At 38.2% G+C, this 6,498-nt stretch overlaps 1 pseudogene; it reads left to right on the top strand.

Annotated features, from left to right (window-relative positions):
• Positions 1-710: 710 nt before the first annotated feature.
• LOC141506803 (ubiquitin-conjugating enzyme E2 C pseudogene) lies at positions 711-5,986 on the top strand (annotated as a pseudogene).
• The last annotated feature ends 512 nt before the right edge of the window (positions 5,987-6,498 follow it).

Genomic DNA, 6,498 nt, shown 5'->3' on the forward strand with positions numbered 1-6,498 from the left:
CTTATTCTGGTTCAGCTCTAGCCAGAACAATCAATTTCAAGTCAAGGGGACAGGAATAGGTTATAAGAATGAATTGAGGCTGCTTTCTGTTTTTAACAGGATTAGACCATATCAATTCAAAACTGGCCTGTAACCTTCAGACATGGCATAATTGCTTAGGATATATAAGATGGGCATTTATCTCCAACCTTTAGGAAAGTGATAGGGAGGAAAGTATGGAAATTGTAGTCAGAAGAATGGCAATGATACATGATCAAACTAGACCTGGTCCTCCAAGGGAGAAATAATACAAGGACAAACAGATCATATAGTGGATAAAAGAACCACCCTTCCACTGTTGTGACCTCTCTAGAATTAACATCTGACAGTTATTTCTTCTTTTGCTTTGGGCTCTCCAGCTTCATCATATATGGCTATATAGAGAAATAAGTGGTAACTTTCTTATCTCTGCTCTGTTTGGAGCTGGAAGGACTGTGTGGCTTCATGTCAAGGCCTAGCTGAAGAATGGTTTGCTTCTGAGTCTTGAAAATTATTGTTAAAAATTATATCCCCAGGTGGTTGCCTCCAGGGAGTTTCTCTTCCTTTCTCTCTAGTCCCCCATGATTACTCAGAATCATGACTACTGGCTGCCAGCATTTGCTGTTGTCTCTGTAAGAGAATAGAGCCTGGGGCATGTGCTGTCTGCTATCTATGGGCATGAAGTTGAATTGATGACTCTAATGATGTCTGGAGACAAAAGAATTTCTACCTTCCCAGAGTCAGACAATTTCTTCAAATTAGTTTGGGACCATTCATGGGGCAGCTGGGAAAGTATATGAAGACCTAAGATACAAGTTCTCCCTGGAATTCCCCAGTGGCTATCCATATACTGCTCCCACTGTGGAATTTATCACACCTTGTTACCATCAAAATGTGGACACTCAAGGCAATGTCTGTTTGGACATCCTCAAGATCAAGTGATCAATCCAGAACCTGATGAGAGAACTCAACAATGGCAGCCCATTGAACACACAAGCTTTAAAAAGTGCCTACTGGAAACCTACATGAAATAGGTGACTAACCAGAAGCCCCAGCTGGCTTACCTTCATTGTGTGTATGTGTATGTCTATGTGAATGTATGTTGGTGTATCTTTTTTCCCTTTCTTATAACCTGTCTTCTCCCTTTTCTATCTTTTTTATATGACTATGTATCATAGAATGTTTTCTTTTTTTCCCTTAAACTGTAGTTCAGGCCTCATCATTTATGTATAAATAAAGTTTTGGTTTAAAAAGGAAAAAAGAATTATGTCCTCAATTTATGAAAGTTGGTTCAAATGAATTCACATATTCATCTTGAACCAAAAAGACCTTTGAAAGGATATTCCTTTGCATCTTGTTCTCAAATATTTCTCTCTTTCTCTCCAGCAGAACTATCTCTGTTTAAGGTAATGGAGGTATAGCCAATCTCATGATCCATACTTAGAGCTATTGAAAGAGACTGGTTGGAAAAGGGGGAGGTATTTAGATGAGTCCCTTTCCAAAGCAATAATGAACATCCCATCATGGTGTGGAGATGGCTACCTTGTTCAGAACTACAGAAGCCCTGATACATTCTAATAAACTGAAAGGACATTCAGTATTTTTCTATATGAGTTCATTACCTTAGGGGTCAGTTTAAGTTAGTGCAGAGACACTCCTCATTAAATGGCTTGATCATCAGGTAATGACTGTTTCTGGACATATCCATATAGGGTCAGATTTTGGCTCTTCTGCTTGCTTCACATGTAACTGTGGATGAGATATTTAACTTTTCTTGGTCTCAGCTTCCTCAACTATAAATTGGGGTAAGAGAAGGTTGGAATAAAATCAGTGGCTCCTACTTAGTGGTTCACAAATTCCTCAGGGGTTCATGCAATAGTTGAGGAGGAGGATGTTAAAAAAATTCCCCAATGGCACATTAAGCAGTAAATAATTACAAAATATTATGAATAACACATTAAATTACTAGAGTTGTTGTTTAAAAGTATTCACAGAACAAAGAAATTTGCTTTTATTATTATTATTGGTTATAATCTAGCCATTGTACTGCATCATGGGATCATAGATAGAGTTGGAAAGAACCTTAGAGCCCCTCTATTCCAACCCATTCATTCATTGTACAGATGAAGAAACAAATCCATAAAGATTAAGTGACTCACTTGGGTAAAAAGTGATAGAGGCAGAAATCAAACCCAGGACTTTTGATTTCAAATTAAGCATTCTTTTTATTATGCCTCATCAATTCTAAGGAATCTATGTTACTTAAAATCTATGAACTCCAAGAGATGTTGGGGGCATGTTCAGTGTGGGTGAAGGAAGTACCTGTCCCATGAAATCACAGGGAATAACAACAGGAGTATAAGAGATTCTCAGGAAATGTTTCCAAGAAAACTCACTTACTTACAAAGAAAATAACCCAATGGGTGGAAGACTACTTCCCAAGAGACTAGGCCAAGTTTTCATGGGAAACAGGAAAGGTACAAAGCAGGTAGCAGAAAGAAGGAGGTAATACCAGACATTAAAGGAGCTGGATAAATGACCTTGAATTATTTGGGGACAGTCATTGCTTTCAGGGGGTTCTGAGAACTTGGTACCAAAGAGTTACCATAAGGTATGGTAAATGTGACTAGTAGTTTTATTTCTTCTAGGAAACAACAATGTTTTTTAAAGTCTTGGCCTTTACATAGATTTGGCTATGAAAGAAAGTGATGAGCTGTCCATCCTGTTTGAAAGCAAGTTCTACTCCCCCCCCACAACCCCATATATTATGCCAATCCACATTCCAGAACCAACTAAAGCTTAACCAGCACTGTGTTTTATCTCTTCCATCTCCCTGTCTTCATGGAGTGAATCAGGTAAATAAACCAAGAGAATTCAGAGTAGTGTGTGCACATGGATGCATGTGTGTGTATGTGTGTGTGTGTGTGTGTGTGTGTGTGTGTGTGTGTGTGTGTGTGTGTGCTTGTGAGTATATTTTTCCAAAGAGTTAGCTTACCATGCCAGCACACTCCTGAAAAAGCAAAACCGGTAATAGTAAATATCAGACAGCAAACATCGGGCAAAGATTCCCACCCTGGCCTGAGGCAAACCACCAAGCAGACTGGTGAGGGATTGCCATCTCAACCTTGCAGCTATTGTTAGGCCTGTATCCCACCAAGGCTGAGTTGGCAAGAGAGCATGTTTTCAGTAACTGTGGCTTCAAAAAAAAGCTGAGTTGGTAAACTTGGACTGCTAGTTCCAGGACTCCCAGCTGTGTCTCAGTTCATCTCTTGGGGAGAAAGTTTATGACTGCTTGTGAGGATGCTATTCAGAAGCTACATTAAGAGTCAGAGCTAGGCAGAGAGTGAGGCAGCTCTGAAGGCCACAAATGATGAACACTTACTTTTGTAGGCAGAATTGAGTCAAAAGGCTTGTGATTTTAGTACCTTATTTATTTGCTGTTTGACCATGAACAAATCCACTGTGCTTCTCTGACCTTAGTTTCTTATCTATAAAATGGAAATAGCCAGATGTAAGGTTGCAATAAGGATCGCGAGATAATATGTACAAAATGCTTAGCAATCCAGGTTGTGTGTTGGGGGGAAAGAAACCTCAAAAATATATCAAGGTTTATCTCAGTCAGTCATTCAATCAATAAATATTTCTCAGTGGGTTTCTAGGTGTCCAATTCCATCCAAGATGTTGGGCATACAAAGACGAAAGTGAAAGAATCTTACTTCTGGGAGTTGATATTCTGCCAGAAGAAACATAAACATTATTATATATACAAAATGTGTATGAAATAGATACAAGGTGATCTTGCAGAGGAGATCACTAAGCATCTGAAGTTATCAGGAAAAGTCAGGTGTAGAAGACAGTATTTCAGGGAAGAGCCCTGTACTATTCCTTCCAACTTCTCCAGGAAGATCTAGAAAAATGTACCAAACCAAGTCCTGATTGAGAAAAAAATCCCAGCAAACCAGTTTTCCAGGAAGGCATAAAGAAATAGAAAGAAATCTCTGCAAACACTGAGGACAGGGGATAAGTATGTGAAGCATTCCTGTGTAGGCATTGAAAGATAGCCCCACACACAGGGGTCCCACTTGTTACTCACTATCCAGTTCTGATTCACAAGCCCTGGTCATTCTAAAGAGGAAGCCTTAAGCTAGACATAGTGGTCCAGACTGTGCACTGAGAAAGGAATAAGTTCAGAAACAAACTGTAGAAGAGCCAGGGTCTTCAGTTCAAGGAACAGAGTCTTCAATTCAAGCCTTCAGCCCATTTTGAAGCCTGGAAGGGAATAACCATATTCTGAATCCCTAGTCAATGCAGTTATGTCACTATGTGAACCTACTGGGATTTTTAATAGGCTGACTTGGCTATTTCCAAGTGTATTAGTCTACTAAAATTCCAATCAGGACAAGATCATGGATTATGTTGCTCAATCTCAAAACCAGGACTCAGATTAACTATATAAGATTGTTCTCTAGATAAGACACTTTGGTAGTGTTGAAAGTCCTCAGGTCCTTGGCCTGAACTGGTTCTGAAATTATAGATTAAAATCTCAATACTCCAAGAAAGCAACAACAGGGTCACTCCTGACCTTGCCACTAGAAATAATGCAAAGCCTAAGCTCAACATTAAGTCTGAAGTCAAAAAGTAGAATGGAAGAACAAACAAGCGAAAAAAATAATCCCACCATAAAGAAATATTTTATGACTGAGACATTCAAGACATAGGCTTAAAAGAAGAGAATGACTCCAAATATCTACAAGTAAAGACTCAGAGAAAAGCAACTGGGCACAATTTCAATTAATTTCTGGAAAAGATGAAGCAAGAATTTTTTAAATGAGTTAAAGTCAAATATATTCAGGTAGACAAATAGAAGACTGAGAGAAAGAGGAGTGGATAACACTTGAACCTCACTCCTAGCTGAACTAGTCAAAAGATGGAAGAACATACATATGATTATAGAACTTTTCACCTTAGAGGGAATCAGAAAGGAAAGAGGAAGAGAAGGGGAATAAGTGGGAACTTTGAATTAAGGAAGGGACTAGTTTTAAATACAAGAAATTCTAACTATAAAGGGTGTATCACAAAGAAAGTTTTCAAACAAAAAGAAGAAAATATAAGAACCCATGATTGAGTTCTGAATGAAGAAAAGAGAAGAGAGATAGGAAAACAGGAGCTTGATCACCCAAAACTTAGAGCACTGGCGTGGAGAATACTTCTTTCTTACTACTGCCTTCTTTACAAAGAAAGGTCAGAAAATAAAAAGAACAAAAATTATAGAAGATATGGATGGAGAGAAATACATCATTAATAGTTATAATTGTAAATATAAATGGGATGATATCACCCATAAAATTTAAGAGCATAGCAGAATGGATTGGAAATAAAAATTTATCAATACGTTGTTTACAAGTGAAATATAGACTTACACAATTAAATAAGGAGTTGGATAAAAATCTATATACTTCAGCAGAAAACATTCTGGGAAAAAGGTCTAATGGTCATGGAACCTTTGGGTGTTGCAGTCCTGGGGTCAGGAAAGTAAATAGGGCAGTCTAATTTTCAGTAATTCATGGGAAGGAGAGGGAAGTTTTCCCTGGCTCAATATTGGCACCTGAGTCAAAGCATTGGATCCCTCATACTAGTTTCAGCTACACTCATCAGTAGCAATAGGTCCAGAACAACTGGGCTTGGTGAGTGGAAGAGGAATAACCTTATGATTTTACTAAATCCTATTTATGGAAAGCCAATTCAAGTCAACAACCACTTATTAACTCCATTCAATATGGTATGAGGTGCTGTATAGTGGTTCTGGTTATACAAAGATAAATATATACAATCTCTACCCTTAAAGATAATGTATGATGATACATAGAGGCAACTAGGGGTGTCTTTGTTCCTCTCTAACCTACTGCAAGCCCTTTCTTTGTAGCCCAGTGAAGCCAAGCAGAATAAGTCTAATACCTCCTCCATGTGACACACCCTTCAAATACCTGAAGATAGCTGTGGGATAGTGTGGGAAAACCCTGGATTTAGAGTCAGAGATCTGCATTTGAATTTTGATTCTATGGCTTTTTAGCTGGGTTACTCTGGGCAAATTATAACCTTTCTGGGACTCAGTTTCTTCAAATATAAAATGAAAGGGTTGGACTAGATAATATCAAAGGTCTTTTTCTGTTCTACTTCTATGATTCTACATCATTTCCCTCCCCAACATCCTTAAATTCCTCAATCAATTCTAATAGAACACAATTTCAAAGCCTTTCACCACTCTGATCATTCTCCTCCGGGCATTCTATCACAATGATGTCAAACTCAAATAGAAACTGATCCTTATTTGGGTATATTGATTTAGAAAAACCACAAATCAACATTAAATTGTATTTTTTGAGGGGACAGGTGTGCAGTACAAAGAGTTTGGAATCAGGAAGACTCATTTTCCTGAGTTCAAAAGTGACCGTGGACAAGTCACTTAAATCTGCTTGCTCT

This window comes from Macrotis lagotis, chromosome 1 (assembly GCF_037893015.1).
Source record: "Macrotis lagotis isolate mMagLag1 chromosome 1, bilby.v1.9.chrom.fasta, whole genome shotgun sequence".
Lineage (NCBI taxonomy): Eukaryota > Metazoa > Chordata > Mammalia > Peramelemorphia > Peramelidae > Macrotis > Macrotis lagotis.